This window comes from Olea europaea, chromosome 9 (genome assembly GCF_002742605.1).
Source record: "Olea europaea var. sylvestris chromosome 9, O_europaea_v1, whole genome shotgun sequence".
Classification (NCBI taxonomy): Eukaryota; Viridiplantae; Streptophyta; class Magnoliopsida; order Lamiales; family Oleaceae; genus Olea; species Olea europaea.
The window spans coordinates 10,259,641-10,284,026 of record NC_036245.1 but is presented as its reverse complement, the minus strand read 5'-3'; the positions used below and the strand labels follow the sequence as shown (position 1 = coordinate 10,284,026).

Below are 24,386 nucleotides of genomic sequence, written 5' to 3'. Positions count from 1 at the left end.
GAAAGGCTTGACTACCTATTCGAAACATCCTAGAGACCCAGGGCATCTAAAGGCAGTTTTGTATATGTCTTCCTCAGCTATTTACAAAATACTGTCTCAATTCATCCTATTTCATCATATCCGGGGTGTGATAGGGTTTTTCCTGACTTTGTCCGTGTCAACAAACAATTCGAAATACCTCGATATAAATTTGATTGTATCCTGAATACCCATCCATGAAAGAATACATGACGTGTCCGGCAGTTGAGTCTACTAAAGAATCTACCGTGAGCATTGGATACGCATCTTTGGGCGTGGTTATGTTTAAATTCCTAAAGTCTATGCACATCCTTAGTTTACCATTCTTTTTTAGTACTCGCACGATATTGGACAACCATTCGACATACCTGGCTGTTCTAATAAATTCTGCTTTTAATAATCGCTCTATCTCTTTCTTAATCTCAGGGAGTACATTAGGAGCAAAACGTCTAAGAGGTTGCCTATGAGATTTAAAATTAGGCTTAGTTGGTAATCTATGTTCCAACAAGTCTCTATCTAAACCAGGCATTTGTTCATATTCCCAAGCAAAATAATCTTTATACTCCTTTAACAAAGCGACTAATTTATCACTAACCTCTTGATCGAGCATCTGGCTGATGAATGTTGGACGATCTTCTCCTTCATTGCCAATATTTACTTTAATCAGAGGGTCTTGTGCTTGAGCTTATCTAGGCTTGATGATCCGCATTACTTCATCGTCCAGCTCCCTTGTAAGCACTTCTTCTTCTAAACAATCCACCTTGTTGACTTCTCGGCCAATACTTTGTTCCAATTCGAATACTGCTAATTTGTCTTTCAACGCTTTCAGGGCTGCCTCTTCTTTTGCCTTGTCCTTGCATTCTTTTTTGAAAGCCATTAATTTGGCTTTGAAGGCCTGAATATCGGTCATTTGCTCTTGTTGCTTAGAACTCATTCAAGACTCCTTAATTATTCTTTTGTCAATTACTGGCTCTTCTAGGGCTACTATATTTGGCCTCATCTGTCTGAACATTTCAGTGAGTGCGTCCACTGAAAATGGCTTTTCGCTTTGCGCGACAATTTGAGTTTCTTCCCCATCTTGTACTATCTTGACAGATCCATAGTTTCTTTCGTACATGAACTTTTCCACTGAGTTTGCTTCTGCGACAAAAGGCCTATGATTGGCCTGTACCACCTCTGCTTTACCCTTGTTATTCCAAAAAATCAGGCATTGATGGAGCGATGAGGGGTATACGGCGACTTCCGTGTATTCAATCTCTTCCTAGTAACACATTGTAACTAGTAGGACCATCTATTACAAAGAAGACTGTGGTCCTAGTAGTTGTACCTATAGTTATGTCCAATGGCATAACTTCCTTAACTGCAGTTGCTCCTCCATTGAAACTTTTAAGGATGACTTCTGTTGGAATCATATCCCCTTCTGTCTTTGCAAATTTCTCCATCATCCTAAATGGAATGATGTTTATAGCTGCTCCATTATCGACAAGCACTTTTGCCACAGGTATGCCGTTAACTAGAGCTTTAACGTACAACGGCCTCAAGTGTTTAGTCAATTTCATGGCTGGCTGTTTAAAAATAACCTTTTCGACAACCTCTATTTCTACTTCTTGCTTGTCCTCTGTTGAGTTATCCTTTTGTGATAAGTTAACATGCAACATATCGCACTGAGCCCCTGTCTCCTGAATTCCCCTTTTACTATTTTCTGGTGCTTCCTCTTGAGTTACCCAACTTGTGGGAGGAGGCATTATTCTTAGAGGCGATCCATACTTTTCAGAATGAGGCACTCTCTTCTTCCTTTTTGGGCGTCCCGTACAGCACGTAAAAATCGAAAGAACGCCCAGATGGTTCTCCCAATAAGTCTACTTCACGAACTCCCTCTCGATGTAGTTGCTTCAATAGAATATTGTGCGACACTCTTCTTCTTCTCCTTTCTGCTTCCAGGTCGATTTCCTCTTCAATGTCTGTTATTCCATCATCTTCCTTACCATTGTAGGCCTCTCTAGAAGTCTGGCCTTCTTCATATTCCAGCACGCATGCTTCTCCTTCGTTATCCTTTCTTTCTTCTTCTTCTTCTTTCTCTTTATTCTTGAACTCATTGGCTAATAAATAGTTATTAGCCACAACAGGAGGTAACGTACCGAACTGAATAGTAAGGGGCTGATCTGGATCTTCTCCATCCTTTCTGTCTCGTTCAAATTTTGATCTCCCAGAAGAAGTTTCTGGCAACTCTTTCATTGATTCATCTGTACCGGTCTCTTCACTATCTTTGAGAATATTTTGATTAGCTACTTTGAGTAGTTTAGGCGCTTTAGGATGTGGTACTCCCTATTGTTGCCTCATCATTCGTCCATAATTTCGTTGGAAATGCCTTTGTTGGGTTATAGTCATCTCGTCGAAGGGTATTGGCTTTCCTGCATTATACTGGAACGAATGCCATACATTTGGTCAGCGAGGTTGCAGCCTGAATGTTCTCCCATTATCTACTGGCCTAAACTGCCTCTCAAAAGGCGGTCCCTTGTAGAACGATGTACCTCGCCTTCTACCAGGTTGAGCGTTTGGGAGGAGAGTAGGGTGATGGGGATGCTGCCATATCCCTGGTGGTTTCTCCGTATTCCCACTCACTTCTCTTTTACATCTTGCACACAAGACGTCTTCATTCTTCTTTGGCTCTTTCCCTTTAATACGTTCAAAGACACTGGGATGTGATCCAGGGTCTTCTTCTCCATCATCTATAACCAATTTTAATTTTGGCAACTTGTTTTTGAAACCAGACATCACCATATTCACTCCAAGTGGCTGTGGAAAAGGATTTTCATCCACTGTCATCTTCTTCTTATCATCGAACGTAATTCGTCCTGATTCAATGGCATCTTGTAACACATGGCGAAAAACTAAGTAATTGTTAGTCAAATGTGATCATGCATTATGCCACTTACAATATTTTTTACCCTTAATCTGTTCAGGGTTTGGCAATTTATGCTTATCACTTAGCTTTATCTGCTTATCCTTATATAATTTATCAAATATAAGGTCAGCTTTGGTTACATCAAACGAGAACGTTCTAGCTTTTATGTTTTCATCTTTCATAGGCTCATCTTTGCCCGATGGTCTAGGCTTAGTCATTATGGGACAAGTATACGTGTCTCCTATGACTAATTCGGCCAAACACATTTCAGTCTGATCGTATGACTCGTCATTGATGGTATGAATATCAAAATTTAGGTCTCTATAATAAGTCCCCTTGCTAGAATTTTTTATCTGCTGTTCTTCTCTTATCAATCGTTCATACCTAATCACGTTCGCACTCAATTAGAAAAGGTCAGGAAATTCCTTGTCTTGGAATTTCTTTTTTAAATCAAAGCTCAAATAACCTTGAGCGATTTTGACAAACTCTTTTTTGGGCAGAGATACAAAACATTTACTTCTTACTGTCTTGAACCTTTGGAGGAAACCTTCTGCCCATTCGTTTGGCATTTGACGTAGGCTCGCCAAATCGGCTAAAGTAACTTCAGACTCAGTCCTATAAAACTGAGCGTGGAATAATTATTCCAATTGTTGCCATGTTTGAACAAAATTTGCTGGCAAATTGATGAACCAGGAGAAAGCTACTCCTATTAATGAACTAGGGAAAAGCCTCATTTTATGATAATCAGTTACATCACCACTTTGCAGTGTGAATCGTACTATGTGTTCTAGGGTAGACACTTCCCCTAAACCGGTAAACAGTGAAAATTCTGGCACTTTATACCCTCTAGGCCATGGATATGCTTGGTCAATCCAATCAGGATATGGCTTTGTGTAAGTCGGCCTAATGACAGGACGTACCCCAAAGGCCACTAGTCCTGTACGATTTCCATAATTTGATTCCTCAACATGACGTTGGGGTCATATGGAATCCCTACAGGTTGGTTGACCAGTTGATTTGCTTGAGGCCTGATATTTGGTTCTTGATTAGGAATAAAGTTATCATGATTTGGGCTATTGTTACCATTAGCCTGAACATTTATTCCCTCATTAACATGTGAGGTATTCTGTCCGTTATTTAGGACATTATCTCTTACATTTGGATTACCCCCCAAGTTAGGCGTACCACTACCATTATTCTGATTTGGCATTACACCATCCCCTTGGTTTGAAGTAGAGGGACCGAAATGTGGTTCTATCCCTTGACTTGGATTTAGGACTAAGGGATTATGTCCCACAATTGTCCTAGTTTGAAAATAATTTGCAAGAGGCATAACTGGTTGACAAATTTGGCCTACTAACTTATTTATTATTTCATTCAAAGTATTAAGTTGTTTGGCCATGCTGTCATAATGTGCATTCCCATTCTGGGTAAATCTTTCCATATTATGAATATTTCGAAGGTTTACCTGTTCAACGACATCTTGTGTGAGTTCTCTAAGTAGTTCGTGCATAGTTCGAGGACTCAACTCTGCCATTGATTTGTAACGACTGTTACTGTTCTAATTCTGTTCAATTGTTCGTAGAGAGCTATGTTGTTCCCCATATCGCTCGATCACAGACTGGACTCCTCCCTGACTTGCTGCTTCCTTATCGGATCTCTGAGGCATATTGTTTCACCTTTTGTATCTTCAATACCAAACACCACTGTCCCACTGGGCGTGCCAAATTTTTTCACGCGGGTTAGTCGCTAACAATTAAAAAGGGATCAGACGATTGTGTAAGGGACAAACCTCTTGAGACAAAGTCCTAAAAAGGGGCATTTTTATTGGCAATGACTTTATAATTGGAAAATAAAAACAGAATGCCTCCAAGGGGCGCAAGCACACGAGTTACTATAAAAGAAGTGTTTAAATCTAAACTAAGAAATTGAAAGTTACATATTCTCTGTTTGAGAGTGTTTGATTCGGGATTCTCTGCTCTATGTCTTTTTTTCCTTTTATATCTCCTGGTAGATCTCTTCGTGACCAACCGCTTAAAAATTGCTTGATCGCTCTATAACTGCCCACTTTCCTTGTAGTGGCCAACTTATCATGAAACTGCATTCTCTAACTGCTGCCATTACTTTTGTCATTCAATCGTCTTCAATTGAATTCCTTGAATCATGGGACGTGATAGGACTACTCAATAACTGCTTCAATAACTGCACTTTTGGGTAACCATAACATCTCATGTTTGCTAAGATGCTGGGCGACTCGAATGTTTGGACGAGAGCAGGGTTACAGCTTTGGGCGACTGCATGGCAATTCATTCGCTCAAATCTTGGGCGATTTGCAACCTTGGGTGATGGTATTACCGCGTTCATGGGCTTCCCTATTTGGACCTTTATCCTGCATTGCCTGATTGACTCGTTCTTTGGGCTATTTGATTTTTTTTTTTGGGACCTTCCAGTTGGGCTTCATTCCTTGGGCTATTCGACTTGGGCTGAACTTTTTGTGTGTCAACAGCTAGCAAGAAGGTGTCGGTAGTGCCGTGCCACCCTAAAAACAAGCTGGATCGGGCTATCCAACCAGTTTGCTTTACGCCTCTAACTGGACATGCAACTAACCAAATGAAGCCTTTTGGTTGGTCGAAAAAGATACACACTGTCAATGTCACCTAATCAGTATCATGCACTTAGAAGGACAATAACTGTAATACCTTAATTTAGTTAAAAAAAAAAAAGTATAATATGAGGCGGTGGAATTGAATTGGATACCAATTCCACCAACAATCAATTTAAAACACACACAACACACATAACACACACACAAATGAAACAAGACAGAGAAGAAACGAGAAAGAGAAAAAGAGAGGGAAAAGAAAGGAAAAAAAAGGAGAAGAGGAATAAAAAAATAGGAAAGTTCACCTATACTATTAGAAAATAAGTGGTCTACATTATTAGACTTGAATTCCTCAATTTTGAAAGGTAAATAAAAAGTTACTTATTATTAAGTTATATTTGATTTTATAGTTGTTAGATTATTAAATTAAATTCAATTTTATTGAAGGGATTAAGTATAATAAACTATGAAATTGAGTAAGATGAAAGAAAAACTAGTTTTAGTGATTAAAGAGACTATAGAAATCGCCCAAACGTGAAATAATTAAGTTTGGGTATAACCTATTTAATTATTGAAATTATTTAAATAATTAATTGTTTATTTAAAAATTATATCGTATGTCAGGCTACGATACTGATATCAAAATAGCTTACCAATCATGTTGATTTTGCGAACATTGTACTGTGAGTGACAAAATATAAATATTTGAAAAATATTTTTAAATTAAGTATATTGTCAAAGTATGTGCAATTATACGTTCAAATTATATGGTTATTATGGAAATCTCTTTTATTATGATACATGTGAAATATCAAATATTATTTATAGCATATTTGTGACTTGCTATGTAAGACATGTGATATTGAGATTTGTTTGATATATGAGACATGCAATATTGAGATCGGCCAGAAAAGTACCCATGCTTATATACTTCTTCTAGTTCACAAAGGGGCATTGACCGTGTTCTATCCTACACGGAGGGTCTTGATCTGACATTGGTCTTGATCGTGTACATATAGTTCACAAAAGGGCCTTGACCGTGTTCTAGAATTGATTATGAGAGGTCTTTGAGACCGACTTTCGTTCCCGAAGAGGCCAAAGACCCGTGACGAAAGTTCTTAGTCCGAAGGGCAGATTATATATTTCAGTTAGAGGGTACATTTTTTATGGATTTTTCAGTACATTTGATGTGATGAGATTGTAGCATGGGTATGAGCTGATGTCTATATCATAATTTTAAGATGATATTTTATGACCTTATGTGAATATTTCACTTTTTGGCTATAATTACATGATTGTAGCTTGTGAATTATCAAATGATATGAATTTGATATTCGATAAAAATGTATAAATGAAAAAATATAATTATTTTCGAACTTCTCCACTCACTGAGCTATCAACTCATATATTTTCCCGTGATTTTCCTACAGGTGGAAAATTGATTCTTTTTAGTTAGAAGAGCCTAATGATTTCAAAATGAGAGCCACACGACATATTGAGTGTTATAATTCACATTGATGAAGCACGAAATAAATATTTTGGGCCCATCGCATTATATTTTACATAAGGATTTAATTTTGTTGCATTTTTTGAAATAATCCATAGTCAGTCTCGGTGATAGATTTGACATCTAGTCAGCATTTATCATTGACGCACGTCACGTTTTGAGTCTACTAGCATGATTCGGGACGGGTCCTGTCAATAACTTTTTGTTTTATTTTTAAAAAGCATAATATTAACTTAATGCATCAATGATGGCAGCAAATTAATCATCATGGCGCAGTCCAATAGCTCTTAAAAGCCTACTTTCAGCCGACTATCGTGAATACTAATTAATTATGTCATGAAAAGCCTGTGGAATTACCTAACTCTCTATCTCCTAAAACACGTGATTTAATGCACTTAAAAATTTTCATGATTGAGAAACCCGGACATTGGCTAATATTTTAGATATATAGTTTTTTTTCCCAAATATTAATATCAATAAACTTTAGCCCTTGTTTGATCCCCATTAAATTAAATTACATTACATTACATTCCATTTTTCTCTCTCCTATTTTCAACCACACAATCTTCCATTAAATAATATTACACGTAAATCGAAAATTTTTCCTTCTTTTTCAACCACTCATTTTTCTAAAAAATATTATTCCCCCTATTTTCATTTTCAGGTAATGGGCATCAAACAGGGGCTTAGTGAGTTTTCAGGAGCCAACAAGAAATACTAATGGGATTTTGGATATCCCAACTGTATATATAAAAAAAAAAATACCTCAAGAATACAAGGATGCTGGTGTAAGCGTAAGCCTTACCTTCCAATAGGAAAAAGGTGCTACATATGAAGAGATGGAATAAGATGGGAAGTACTACTTCTATTACAACGCAAGCAAATGAAAATCAAACTAACGTTTTCAAATGTTTGGAATCTATATCTATCTATCGGTACAAGAGCTCAGAGTCATCATGGAAGGTCAAGGGGACTATACTCTTGATAATGGTGTTGATCCCATTCTTCATATGTAAGAGAGTCGGCAATTGGCTCCCTTCACGAAAGTGTAGGAAACCATATCACGAATAATATAGATTGTGTCTGATCAGTCTAAGAATGATCTGAATCATTCAAGGTTGTGATGCAGTGGATGGTCACGGATGAATCAGCATCTACCTAAATGTCAAAAAGACTTAGATGGTGAGCAAGTAAGATATCCAAGATAGTTGTTGTAAGATGACGATAAAGCTATAAAATAATGTCCAGCATGGTCCCAAATAATATCCCCACCACTAGAAAACTCATCATTAATGTATATGTCAGTGTTTATCCTGTAAAGTACCGGCAATAGGGTATATCAAAAACCTAAATTAGGGAAGCAAGAGGAGGAAGAGTCAGAGAAAAGCCAAAAAGAGTAGTTATATCCATGTCACCACATGAATGAATAGGCCAAAACAGGCTACCCATACGAAGAAGAGAAATCATGTGGTATACTCACCATATTATCCTTCTAGGATTCATACGTGTTTCATTAAGCTTCATCTCATTCCTCATAAGCCATAGACCAAAAAATAATATAGGAATGATGGTATGAATGTGGCACTTATGAACATACTAGCCTGATACATTCATCTTTGAAATCGAGTGGAACTCCTTCATTAGATCTTATCGATACCAACCTGAATGACATCACCAAATTGATTTCATACCTGATCAGAGATGGTGTTGCAATGAAGATGTGGGAACTAGCCTCGATCTCTAAAGAATACTGACAACAAGAGACCAAGTGACATCCAATCTTCCTCTAAATGACCACATCAATCGAGATCAAATCATGTTATAATGTCCAAATGAAGAAAGAAAGTGTGGCAGGAATAATGAAACTCCACATTAATAAGAATCTTGAGACTGCAGACTAGAGTGGACTAACTATCAAGCTGATTTGGTAGCAAAACTACTATCCGGTATATCTCTCCAGAAAATCTAATCGGAGAACCTGATTCCAAAGGGGTGTAAACCTAATGTTCTCAACCATGGGGGGTAGAAGAATCTAAAGAAATTGTCCAGTATCCCATCTATAGCTATCATAGAATTCATGCACCCTAACAAGAGAGTGCTGGCGATGAAAGAATAAGGATGCCAAGGTAGTCTCATCTATCCGGTAGTCATGCCAGCAAAATTAGTTCTTCGATTTTGTTTTCTTCAAATAAAATTATAAACGAATTAATGGTTGTTAATTCTTGGAATTGTTTCCTATAATTATCACTACTAAAAAACTGCTTTTCACCTACGAAAAATTACCAACGGATTGCATCCGTTGGTGATTAGAAATGGATTATCCGTTGGTAAAAGTAATTCACTTTTAGCTACGATAATTAGCAACGGATTTTCCATTGATAAAGATGATATCTCTTTACCAACCGATATTCCGTGCCTAATGTAATCGTTTAACATTTGGATCTTTCTCCAACGGATATTCCGTAGGTGATGTACCGAATATTACCAACGGATTGCATCCGTTGGTAATTAGAAACAGATTATCCGTTAGTAAAAGTAATTCACTTTTAGCTACAATAATCAGCAACGAATTTTTTGTTGGTAAAGATGATATCTCTTTACCAACGGATATTTCGTGCCTAATATAATTGTTTAACATTTTGATCTTTTACCCATGGATATTTCATTGGTAATTAAAAACGAATTATCCGTTAGTAAAAATGATATCTCTTTACCAACGGATATTCCGTGCCTAATATAACCGTTTAACATTCTAATATTTCAGCAACAGATATTCCGTTGGTAATGAGAAATGAATTATCCGTTGGTAAAAATAATTCACTTATCCCATATCGAAAGTTTACAACAATATCATTGTAGTTGCCCTCTATAAATTTGTGGTCCAATAAGAAGTTAAACAATATTTTGACCTTTCAATTCAGTTGGCTAAAAATAAAAAAATATTATAATTATTAAATAATAATAATAATAAATAAATAAATAACTTTTTTACCATACGGTGATTTACAATATTGATTTTTACAAATTGTAATAGTAGACATTTACCAACGGAAAGTCGGTTGGTATTGGTTAAAACTTTTACCAACGGAAATTCCGTTAGTAAAAGATTCACACTTTACCAACGGAAAATCCGTTGATAAAATGTTTATTCTTTACCTACGGCATAATCCATTGGTAACTATCAGCGACCCTAAAATTACCAACGGATTTGTGGTTGCAAATATTCCGTTGGTGAAAATTATTAGCAACAGATATTGAGGCTTTAGGAACGGAAAATCCATGCCTGAAACTCTGTTTTTTAGTAGTGTATGATTAATGACTCAATGCTTTTTAATTCGTGGAATTATTTTTTAATTTTTGTTGTTGTATAGTACAAATAATTATTGTTTGAATTGTAGCGCCTGTATATTTTCTTATTCGAGCTTAGCCAAGCCGAACAGATCCCCAGTCTCTACCCTCAATTAAGTAGTTTATTTTCAAAATTGCGTTTATATTTTTGAAAATTAAAGGGATACTTTGAGTGATGAATTTGAATTCTGTAGCAATTATCAAATAGTCTCTGGACTATAGTTACATAAGTTAGTAGTCTAAAAAGAAAAATGAAAATCCAGATTTAGAGTGAGCACAAGTTTTTTTCTTGCCGAGTTATTGGATTATTTCTAAACGTAAGGCCAAAATTCCATGCTTGACAGGTCTTCCGTGTTATTCTATTCTATTCTCATGTAAGCGGCAAAGTTCTTGACTAGCCTAATTTGTGCACAGGATGCATCTGCTTTCCCTAGTGAAAAATGCCTTATCATGCTTGTAATAGAGTTTCTGCTTCTAAATTTGAGATTGACATCTAAGGTTGGACAAAACTCTCGAACTGAATCAAGCGGTTCTTCTTAAAATAAATACCCAAACGAGTATCTGAATTGAGAATTGACGAGTTTGATTCAATTCTTGGTTCTAGATCAAGAGCCAAAGAATCGAATCTCTTTAATTTTTTAACTAATTTATTTTAAATAAACCAAAATATTTTTTCTAAATAAATTTGCTAACTAATTAATTTAGCTCAAACCAAAAAATATGATTTTCTCATTTCTAATTTTCAGTTCAAGGCCAACTTAATCAAATTGATTTATGTTTTATCCAAATATGTTACTCTACGTAGTGTCATTTTTATGTTCTAAAGAAATCGAATTGAAGCTCCACAACGCATCTTTTAATTACATTGAACTCGCTATCTTTCTCTTCCTGTGATTTTAACAATCAAATCTATGAAGAACTCAGCAAAGAGAGACGCAAAAAATATATAAGATTGGATTACATTATTTTTGTAAGAACTAAGATTGAACATATCATTAGTTGAATTAATGTAGCTTGGTAAATATTAGAAAATTTAATTATAATACAGAACCTGAGAATCGAATCAAACCGAACCCGAACGTTTCCATAATTAAATTTAAAACCCCATTGTTCCACTTACTAAATGCCTGAAAATTTCGGATCCGGTTTGATTCTCTTTAGAACCGAACCAGACCATGTCCAGCATCAAATGGTTTTGGAAACGTAGAAACTGTAGATAAAGATAAACTCTTCTTTTCATTGTGAGAGCATGACAATTGTGTACGTTTGATAGCATATAAACCTGAAGAATTTGACTCTCCCCCCTCCAAAATACAAGGACAATAGTCATATTTTTTCGAGAAAACTCAGCGTTGAAGCTATAGGTGTTAGTTTCTATCAATATTTCAATGTTTTACCAGATTAAAATTTGTTATTGATTATAATAGTAACTTTTAAGTTTTTGAAAGTTCTTACTTAGCCTATTAGTTTGACAATTATGTGCAGAAACATTCTATTAAAAGCAACAAATTACATTTTAATAGTTTCTAGATGATTAAGCATACAAGTCGATTTTCCTAAGTCTGAATACCACATTTTGTAATACGAAAGCAGTTAAGAACACAGTAATTGTTGATGGAAAAACCCAACTGGGTAAAAACTCTAGGACCAAACCAGTTATCTTCACTATAGACTATGAACCTTACAGTTAGTTGCTACCTAGCCAACTCCACTAGACTTCTCGATCTACTTCCTGTAATCTCCAAGATCAACTGACTTCACCAGCTTCCCGATATTTTACAATTATCTCTTCCAAGTGTATACCCAAGCATCACTAATTCTTGTTCTTCTTCCCATGCTTATAGTTCAAAGTTCCTCAATCTTCTGCAACTTCAAAAGTTGTAATTGAGAAAGTACATTCCTTTTTATGATTGCCCCTCAAAAAAATTATTACATATAGTTCATAAAAAGTTACAAATAAAATAAAGTTTAAATGCAATCAACCGAGCCAATTTAACTGTCCAATTCGCAAATATACTAATCCTTAATTTGTGTGTCTATATATAGGAATAACTCATCTTATATTAAACATTGATGACATGTCATATTAATTCATTGGTGGAAAGTAAATTTAATTCAAATGTTGAGATCTATCAAATCTTTATTCACCAAATAATTAATATGACATGTCATGGTGCTTAGCATAAGATGAGCACCTCATTGGATCATTCCTATAAATAAAGCAATGCAATTTATTTAGGATAATTTGAAATGTTTGACACTTACGCCACTTCAACAAACACGCTAGGCAAGTCAAGTTGAAAGTTTGAAATAATAAAATTTCAAGCACTACAAATAAAAGTCGATTTAGAACACTTGGTATGTGATGACCTTAAGGCACTTAGAGATATTTAAGTTTATCTTTCGACATCATAAATTTTAAGTTCTTGTTTGACATGGTTATTGGTACAATATATATTAATTATCAATAGAGTAAGTAATATGTTATAACATAAGGACATGTCAATTGATGTTATTATTAATCACTTGAAATCACTTCTTTTAATTTTTTATTTTTATTGTAGGGCTATAGAAATTACTATTAAAATGGAAGTTGAACATACATTTCATGAAAGAAGTATTATTTCTAGAAAAAAGCACTTTGATCAAAATTTTGATGTGAGATAATACATTCAATTGAAAAACATTTGGGCGTTGATTATTTCTTATATATGTTGATTAGACCATTATTCACTTATGTGAATGTTTGAACAATTTAAGAAAATATATTTTTTTGGATTTTTCTTTGATTATAAAAATAAAAAATAAAAAATTGAAGAGTGCAAATAGTAATTCTTTGAAGTGTTGTTGTGATAAGCTTGAAATTTTTTGAAGCACGGCAAAAAATTTTATTATGGGCAAGAGTTATTTTTTTAGCTACAAATTTGAGAAATGGTTTGTCAAAAGATTGAAAAAAGACAGTTGAAATGCTAGACTATATTAAAATGGACTATTATTTTTCAAATGTGTGAATTGTATTTGCCAAGAATAGCTTCCCAAAGTGAAGTTGATAAAATCCTAATTTGGTTAACAATGTTATATAAAAGGTGAAATAAATTGGTCACACTGTCTATAGAAAACGAAGTTCTAAAATAGATTGAATGTAGCAAGCTCACCTATATCCACCCTTAAATTTGTCACTAACTTTAGAGGTCTTATGCCAACTTCAAATATATATATATATATATATAATTTTATTTTTTCAATCTCTTTGTCAGTTTAAAAAATGCTAATGGAAAACTTTGACTCGACAGATACAAATGCTGGCATGAACTCAAAACAATTAATATATTATCTAAAGAATAAAACTTCCTATCTCGATTTGGGTATAGGGTTGAAGACAGGGGCACCACAAGCTGGGACAGGAAGCTTTAGAAAAAGCATGTGAAAATTTGCTTAAATTCAGTGTGAAAGTGGATAAATATTTTTAAAATAAAGAATAAAAAACAATAAATATTGTCCTCTCTAATCTAGTAATTCCTATCGAGCCAGCCACCCTTTGTACTGCCAGTCAAATTCGTAGTCTTTCTATACAAGCCTATTTTTAAGAAAGTTATATTTGAATCACTCTAATTTTGATAAATGTATTATAAAATTGTAGATTGATTGAGAATGTGTGGTTAAAAAAGAAAGAACGTTTTTTATTTATGTGTAATATTATTTTAATAAAGAATATGTGGTAGAAAATGAGTACTGTAAAAAAAATAATTTGGTAAAATGTAAAATAATGTATGACAAACAAGGGCTTACATTTTATGAAAGTTAGTTTTATTTTCTCCCTGTCGTCCCTGAAATTTAGCCCCCGTTTGGTCCCCATTAAATTACATTCCATTATATTCTATTTTTCTCTCTCTTATTTTCAATCATACAATCTTTCATAAAATAATATTACACGTAAATCAAAAAAAAAATTTCAACCTCTTATTTAAAAAAAAAAACATTATTCCTCCCATTTTCATTACCGAAAAATGGGGACCAAACAGGGGCTAAGCTGGATTTCTCTTGAATCACTGAATTATATTTTAAGAAAAACGATTTTATATAATTCACAATTTTTTTAGTTTATATTTAAAATAGTCAGCTAACGTTTCTTTAAGTTTAATTAGATTTTTACGCCTCCCTCATCATGTGCATTTGAAAATCAAGCAAATTGATGTAAAAAGTATGAAAGGAAGAAGCAAAGGAAAGAAGCTAAGCAATGAAACTGACAAATTGACCGCTTCGCCTTATATAAAAATTTTCATTTTTGGATAATATTTTTATCATAACAGATAGAATATCAATATGAATCTACAATAACAATAAACATAAAAAGAACATTTTTTCAGATTCGGGACCAACCGTCAATATCACCATTTGCATGGGATTTTTTCTTTTTCTTTTTTCAGAAGACATTTTTCAAAGGGCAAACATCCTTGAATCTTGCTACATGCATATGATACTTTATATAATGGGTTACATAATGTTATATATTACTCTATCATTTGTTAATTTAAACCACAGTCAATTTTTCATCTAATCTTTTTCTATTAGATTTTGTGCTCCAAATTAGGGTGAATTTTTTGGAAAATATTGTTTCCTTATTTTCACGCGATTTTATTAAAAAAAATATTATTTCCTTTCTTCTACATTATTTTTATATTATTTCCATCTTTAAGATCTTTTTAGGGTTTGGTATATCCCCATAAATATGTGACTCTTCATTCAGTTTAGACGAAGTTTTATTGTTCAATTATTGTATTCTTTCCACATATTGTGTTTAATAAAACATCGTTTTCTCTACTATTCTCTCTTCAATTTCTTCACTTTAATCATTTTTTTCACATTGTGATCATACATAATTCATATTGTTAATTAATCTCAATTCTTGCATCGCATCCAGGTCCAACAAGTGGTATCAGAGTTAGGTTGCAGGTTCTTCATGATTCGATTTAGTTTTTTCAGAGATGACTGCATTGAAATGTGATATTTCATTGTTGGATTGCAATACGAGGTTTCATTGTGGCAAGTAAAGATGAGGGCTATGTTGGGACAGATGGATTTAGATGAGACTTTGTTGTGTTTTGATAAGATGCCAGGAAATTGGACAATGGAGGAGAAACAACAGAAAGACAGGAAGACCCTATTGCAGATTCATCTTCACCTTTCCAATAACATTCTGCAGGACGTATTGAAGGAGAAAACAATAGTTGCTTTGTTGTTAAAATTGGAGCAGATGTGTATGACTAAAAGTCTTATGAGCAAACTGCATCTAAAGCAAATATTGTATTCCCATCACATGGCGGAAGAAGGATCTTTGGAAGACCACCTGTCGTGTTCAAGAAAATCGTTGCGAATTTGGAAACATTGGAGATCAAGTATGATGACGAGGATCTGGTCTTGATCATGTTGTGTTGGCTGCCTGCTTCTTACTCGTCATTTCGGGACACGATTTTGTACAGTCGTGATACACTTACTATTGAAGACGTTTACGATGCTTTATTCTCAAAGGAGAATAAGAAGCATCTGATTGGAGCTACATCTAAGGATGAGAATGATCTGTTATCTCATGGTGATCAACGAATGGGTAGATTGAGGACAAACTTTAACAATTTGTATTGCTTCCACTATAGGAGGAAAGGACACGTCAAGAAAGATTGCGATAAGTTATAGGTTAAAAGTAATTTAGATGCAAATCATGGGAGGCAATCATGTAATTCGGATGCGACCAATATTGTCATGGACTTTTCGAATGTTAGAGATGTGGTGTTGATCGTATTTGACATGGAGTCTAAGCATGAGGAGAAGTAGATTTTGGACTTAGCGTGCATGTTCCATATGTGTCCCAATTAGGACTTGTTTGAGGCATATGGGGCGGTTAGGCAATATGGAGTTGTCATGGGAAACAATCAATCTTATCGAGTTGCTGGAATCGGTCGAGTCAGATTGAGGTTGTAGGATGAGATAGTCGAAATACTTGGTCAAGTTCGACATGTTCCAAATTTGAAAAAGAATCTCACTTGCTGAGTACTTTAGATTCAAATGTGTATAATTTTCTGGTGGAGGTAGAGTCTTGAAGGACTGAATGGGTGTCCAGGTTATACTAGAGAGACGGAAGAAGTCTCAATTGTAAATCTTACAGTGGCACACAGAAGTAGTTAGAAGACATGTGGACAAGTTTGATATCGTGGTGGAAATTCAATTTAGTACATTACCTCTTGTGATGGGCTTTGAGCCGGTTTAGAACACTGCTAGGAAAGACGTTGGTGATTCTGCTATGCCACCAATTTTAGTGGATGCACTGTGTTCAAATGCTACGGTTAGATCCATTGAGCGTAGGCACGATGTTGGAAATGTTTGTAATGCTTTTTGGATCTTTGAGGGTGACAGTTCTAACAAGGGGCCTTTTGATTAGACATTTTGTGTGGATTTTACTACAGAGTGTGCTTCGACCGTGTTTGGTCGATATTAATTCCTTATTAGAATTTTAGGAACCTAGGATTAGGGTTTGGGTGTCACTTGTGGATGTTGGGCAGATTATAATTTTTTGTGATGTGGAGAGTTTTGGTTAGTGTTTGAGAAGTTTGGTTATTTCGATGCAGTCGGACATGTTTTTCGAGGTGGAGAAATTTTGAAACTTTGTTCGTTGCACTAAGATTTGGGTCAAGGTGGAAATTGTTAGATTTTGTATCCCAAATTGGGGTTATTTTTTGGAAAATATTGTTTTCTTATTTTCATGTGATTTTATTGGAAAATATTATTTTCTTTATTCCACATTATTTTTTATATTATTTTTATATTTACGATATTTTTAGGGTTTGGTATGTCCCTATAAATATGTGGCTCTTCATATTGGTGAATTCTTGTATTCTCTCCACATATTATATTTAATAAAACATCGATTTCTCTGCTAGTCTCTCTTCAATTTTTTTACTTTAATCTTATTTTCTTCGTTGTGATCATACATATTTTATTTTGTTCATTACTCTCAATTATTGCATCGCCTCCGTGTCCAACATTTCCCTCCACACCATTTTATATAATGCCTTATATACCATTTTATGTACAAGTAGCATAATCCAACAACCTTTTATCATTAGCCAAGAAAATTAAAATTCAAGAAATATGGTGATATTTCTTGCCTTTCTTGAACATAAAATTCTGTTAATTTTTTTCTATCTCTCTCCATCTTGCATCATGTTAAATTTGTATTCACATGAATTGGGTCAGATTTTCTTTTCTTTTCTTTTCTTTTCAAATTTTAAGTTTAAGATTTAGGATTCATTATACCATGATCAGAGCATGGATGTTCAGCTATTGGATATGGACTAGCAGTGGAAATTGGACCTTTCCATGTCCTGAAAGATGGGAAGACACTTTATTTGAACCCTTACTCTTGGAATAAAGGTATTAGCTATCTGCTATGTGCAATCAAATGATTGATTTGCATTTAACTTATTAATTCCAATTTTATTGAGATTTTATTTGTCAGTTTTTAAATTCAAATTTGCCAAGGGAGTTGCCTAATTATTTTCCCTTTTTGCAGTTGCAAATATATTGTTTGTTGACACTCCAGTCGGAGTTGGTTTTTCTTATTCTATCACTACCAATGATCTACTGAACAATGGTGATAAAAGCATTGGTATTAGTTTCTTTCTTGAGGCCCTTCTTGATTTTTTTCCTTTTTAATGTTATTTTGGTAATGTATAGAAGCTTGATTTCAATCTCATTCAATGCAGCTGCCGACAACCTAGAATTTTTCATGCAGTGGTTTAAGCGTTTTCCAAATTATTAAGGGAGGGACTTAAATATCACAAGAGAGAGTTACGCAGGTGGGTTATTGTGAATTTTCTATAAACTTTGAATAGTTATGGAATGACTACCTTTATTGTAACAACTCAGGCCTCATCCCCAAGCCATTAACTGACATGCGTACTTTCAGTTCTGAAAGAGTCTGAGTCCATCTTATCCTTCATGGATTTCTATCACATCCTCAAAATTCGAGTCTTGGGCCTTTCACTTAAGGATGATTTAAGTTGAATCTTGACACCAGTATTCAACTTAAGTTTCTCTTAAAAGGAGCTCATATATTCGAATTCTAGGGACGCGATAGAAATTCTTAAGGGGTAAGGTGGACCAGGCTCTCTCAGAGCGGACAATACGTAAGTTAATAGTTTGGGCACAAAGGCTTGATCGTTACATTTATGTAGTTTTCATCCGCTTAGTTTACTTATTGACACTAGTTTCGGGAAAGGATTTAAGTAACGTAAAGAGGATCGACGCTATTAGACATCGTATAAGCCAACACTAATTCCTAGCTCAATGGCTCATAGCATCCTTTTTGCTATTATGAAATAAATTGTGGTGCACTTAATGTACAGGACACTATATATCACAACTAAGCCAAGCAATTTTAAGGCACAACCTTGGAAAGGAGGAGGAGGAAGACGAAGTTATCAATTTGAAGGGTTTCATGGAATTGGGTTTCTCCCCTTGATATTTGAGACAAGAAGATCACATTGCTTATTTGACAAAATTAAACAGGTAACATACCCTTTTAGTGCAGGTTGGAAATGCTCTAGCCGATGATCTTTACGACCAATTAGGGCGCTTCCAGTATTTGTGGTCAGTCGGTATGATATCTAATCAAACCTCAAGCAGTTGAACATTATATGAGACCCTGGATCGTTTTTACACGCATCAGAGCAGTGTGATGAAGTTCTCGATATATCTCTTGAAGAAATTGAAGACATTGATATTTATAGTATCTTCACTCTTCCATGCACAGCAAAATTTAATAGATTTAATCAGCTATTGAAAAGAAATAAAGTAAGTATTTAAATCTTTAATAATCTCTATTTTAATGTCTTTGAGATTTTGTCTGTTGATTGAATTTAAATTCGCGAAATATTTTTTATAGAATATGAAATAATGTTCCTTATATATTATCTATGGATGACTAATGGAATCAAATTTCCCATGATAGAAGGTTGATCTTATCAATAGATCATACGATCCTTGCATTTTGCAGCACTAAGTTATTTATTTCAATCTTCCTGAGGTTCAAAATGCTCTCCATGTTCATAGCAAAAAACCCTCATCCAAATGGGATACATGCAGGTGAATTCTATTTTTGGATGGGAGGGAAAAGGATTCTTGGAGTCTTATTCTCACTTCCTCGCATTTCTTCGTAATTTTTGAAATGATAATTTAATCTATATTCCCTTTCTTTCTGAATGATGACAATTTATCAATTATAGTTGTTTTTTGGCCTCATTTGCTTGTACAATTGCATATTCTAATGAGAACTTAAATCAACCTGATTAAAGTTATTAACTATAACATTTCTGTGCTACAAAAATAAAATATAGTGCAGGAAAGTAGGCGCTATAATGTGTATTGGCTGACCTAGAAATCAGTGTTTTAAAAAGCACAAAGCAAGCGTGGAGACCAAAATTTGGCTTAGGCATAAAAAAAGCATTTTTTTATTTTAATATTTTATAAAATTTTAAAATCAATCTAAAAATAATTAATAAATGAAGGGAAAAAAAAAAGCACGCCTAGGCAACAAAAATATTAAAAAAAATAAAAAGTGCAAAAAAGCACAAAGCGAGGCATTTTATGCCAGTGCCTAGACGGTGTTTAGTTGCTCTTTTTAGAACACTACTAGAAATATAATTAAAAAAAATTGTTTCATCCTTTTAATTTTCCTTTTCTTCTTGACGTTTTACATTGTTTAGATTACTTTTCAACTGCATAACAAAATTTTGAAGTACCTCGAGTGTGAAATTTAGGCTCCATTTATACAGAAACAGTTGTTTTATCTTTGGACCTCTGAACAAATAAGGAAGCACAAAAACTTCTAAAAATCCACAGAAACAAACTAGGTGTCTTTAACAACCCTCCTGTACATTTTAGGGATGGAATAACCTTGAACTTAATGGGATATAGTATGGTGATTCAGTTGGAGTAAGGTCTCGAGAGATTCAAGATTCTTTTATCATCCCAAGTCAATAATATTCTCTAACTATAGCAGTTCATTATATTTCGCTTTTAGCTATTTCCAAGGTAATCGATATTTACAACTTGACGTTAATGCATTTTCTTGATTGATAAATGATTCACATAATCATTTCTTTGCATTGAAATGGTGAATAAAAATTGGAAGGATTTTGCTACTTTGGTTTTGAACATCTACAGCGAGCTTATACCTTTGGGACTTCGTATTTGGATCTTCAGTTTTCTACCTGTTCCCATTTTTATGGTTTTCTTTTGAATACTTGTTAACAAATTTTTCTAACTTAGATATACATTATGGAAGGGGGACATTCATCTTAATCTCTCTTAGCATAAAAAGTACCTAAACTCTACAATGCTATTTAAGGTTAAATTTAAATAATTAATTGTATCCGTCTTCCAAATAGCTAAAGCTTTTAGATGAGATGGATTAACATGGTAACATAGCCAAGAAAAGCGATGGTTTAGGTCACATTGTCACCCATTTGCGACATCATGCAAAAAGGCAATCCTGCACATGAGGAGGCTCGCTCAAGATTCAATTTATATAAATAAATGTAGCCTCTGAAACAATTTAAGTTTTTAGATGAAGCATTTCATACGGAGCAATAGAATTGTCTAGAGGTTGTTACTCATTTCATTCGTTTATTGTCCTACATTGTACTAATATTTTGTGATTTATATTTGTATTTAAATAAATCAACAGATCATTTTCGTTCTGTTCTAAGTAATGTAGATAAAAGCATCATATTACAATCTCTGTAATTGTTTTCTTACGGTGGGGGTGCTGATGTTATAATTCCAGTTACATCTACACGTCACAGTATAGATGCTCTAGAACTTCCAAGAATTAATCATTGGCGGCTTGGTACGACGATGGCTAGGTTTTTCTGCTTTCTTTCATCTATCGAATTTTGCACACTCATCTGTTTTTTAAGAAAAAATATGAATCGAACTTGTTTGCTTTATCGACTAAGGAGCATGTGTTCATTATACGATGCAAACTAGAAAATCATTGGCAAACAAACTATTGAATTTGTCTCATTGTAATGGTATGAAACAGGCAGGAGGATGGACACAAGATTACCAAGGGTTGAGTTTTGTTGTAGTGAGAGGGGCAGGCCATGAAGTTCCCCTGCATAAACCTAAGAAAGCCTTAACACTTATCAAGTCTTTGTTATTAGGAAATTCAATGCCAAAACTGGAAAAAGTTAGTGATTCATAATCCTCTTCCCTCTCTCCCCTATTTAGCTGATAATTATAGGGATTAAATGGTGTAATTAACGCTAAGACTTGTCGATTTCGATTTTGGGGGCTGTTTAATATCAGTTGAGATAGTAATAAGAAGTTCCATTCCACTTTATCTTGTGTATTTTATGTTAGAATTTGAGTGTGACCCAAATTCCTTATTAAAATAATTGAAGAGTTCTAATTGAAATGTACATTAAGAGGAATTCTAATTGGAATGCTATTGAGAAATCCTATTGAAGTTTAATTGTCAAATTCTAGTTAAATTTCTATTTGGAAGCTCTATTGAGAGTTGAAATTTGTGTTGAACTTGAAGAGTTCAAAATAAGAAAACTTTTAACATTTTATTTCATATAAACTCTATTATAGGGGGTTGGATTGTTCCCTATAAATACTACTATTTTTCTATGGACTCTTCTTCATCGGGAATAAGTTTGACTGGTCTGAAGTTGACTTTTGGTCATATTGCTTGGACAAACGTTTATGTATAGAGATGTACAAATTGTAATGGGTAATTAGGGATGACAAAAGGGTGAGGTAGGTGTAGCTTTCTTCGTCACTTGGCCTGTCGGGAATTTTGAGGAAGCTGGTCTCAATTTCTCATCTTGTTTCATCATTTACTTATTTTTTAAAAGCAATTTAAATTTAAATTTAAAAATTTAAAAGTAAAGTGAAGGGAAAAAAAAAAGATAAAATAAAATTCAGTGGTTCCTCCTTGATTCTCCGACTAACTGGCACGTGCATTTTGCCATCTGGTAACATGGGGTTTTGTTCCACTTGCAGCACAAGTGTTTAGTTCGGCCCACCTCTTTTGACTGATATTTTATGGGAAAATTATATAATACCATGTGTTTAAAGACAGGGGCGGACCTAGTTGTTTTGGGTTGTGGAGTCAAAAATTAGAGTTGTGCTACAATATTCACATGAATAATCGTGGGGTTGACACAACACATACACATGAGGTCGAAATTATTTTATTCATGGGGACTCCACTGGGCATGTGAGTGTGCGGTCACTTGCGAGTTCATCCTCGCGAGTTGTGCTTAGCTCCAAAAATTAATGTGTAATTTTTTAAAACAATATAATATTTATAAAAATAAGTTAATACATATTTTGACACCTTGAAAGTGTTATAATTCTATCATTACCAATATTGTTAAATGAATTTTTTTACATGTATAGTTTTTTTTTTATCATGTCATTTATGGATGTTGAGCTAACGACGAGTAAATGAAATTGGATGTAAGAAGTAAATGAAATTTAAGTTTAATAAAAAAATAATTTGAATGTAATTCAAATTACATTTAATTCGTAATGATTTTAGAATTTTTGATATCATATTTAATGTAAAATTTCCTAATAAAATGATGCAAATTATATTGGAAAATTTATCGTGAAAAAGTAATAAACGTTAATGAAATAATTGATTTTTTTTTAAAAAAAACGAGTTAAATGCCTCTTTTAATACGTACGTTTGACACATATTTAACTATTTTCGTCATTTGTTTGGACCGTTCGATATAACTACGATATAGTTTTCATAACGAACTTCTAGACGATGCAAGCGATTTGTAGATTTGGATAGTATATGAGTATTGACAAATTTTAAAAGTTAGCATATTATCAAAATTTTCGAAATGTTAATTAGAATGACCTACTTTAATACATCGTATCTTTTGCTATGGTCGATCATTTCGCACACCATTAAGAAGCGAAAAACTAGGCCATGAACGTTTAGAAATGATATTAAGAATGCAATATTTCGATTTCATTTGGTATGTATTAAAGTGGGTCGAAAACGGGTTAAAACAACCATTTTCTGGAAAAAAAAAAAAAAAAAAAAAGAAGACCAAAATTTTGTGGGGTCAGTGACCCCACATGACCCATGTGGGTCCGCCCCTGTTTAAAGATTACAATTCAAAAATCATGGTTAAAGTTTAATTGTTCAAAAATCAAATACCGATATAATAATTAAATATTAAATATCTCCACCTTATTATTACAAATCCTAATGATTCCCCCCCCCCTCTCTTTCTCTCTCTCCACCCTCTTTTTTCCTCTCTTTATATTGTTTCCCTTCTCTCTATCACAACACACCATCGGAGATTCCATCGCACATGAACTTCTGTTGCCTATCTCAGAGCACCATCGACAAAGAAACCCTCAGGCGCGGGCTCTCCATAGATCGACAGTGGTGGTTGTTCATCGTCGCTGCAACAGCTGTAATGGTGGGCTCGGTTATGGTGGGTTTGATGATGGTGGGTTTGTGCTCCATCGCCACTAGCTGTAATGAAGAGGAGATTGGAGCATTCGGTTTGTGGTGCAGTGATTTGAAATTTTTGTCAGTTCGGCGGTTTGTACCACGGTTTGGTCCTGGTCAGATCTGCTTGCGGTGGATTTTATGTCGTTGTCGTAGTGGTGATGAGGTGTTATGGTGGTGAGATGCTGGTGATGGTGTGCATCTGCTTGGGGGTGGTGGTGGTGTTGATGCTGCTTGTGGTGGTGGTACTGGTGGTTTTTTTGTTCTTGGGGGTTTTAGGTGGCTTTTGTTGGTTGTGCAGGTAGAAGTACTGGCAGCTATGGTAGATCTGGCGATGGTTTTTGTGTGTTGGTGCAAGTGAAGGTGTTGATGGTGGTGGTGGCGGTTGACGATGCTGATGGTTATGGTGGTGGTGTGGTGGTAGTAGTGTTGTGGCCCTGGCAATGGCTGTAGGGTAAGGGTG

At 34.5% G+C, this 24,386-nt stretch overlaps 1 pseudogene; it reads left to right on the top strand.

Moving 5' to 3' along the window:
• Positions 1-16,096: 16,096 nt before the first annotated feature.
• Positions 16,097-21,640, top strand: LOC111399935 (annotated as a pseudogene).
• Positions 21,641-24,386: the final 2,746 nt, after the last annotated feature.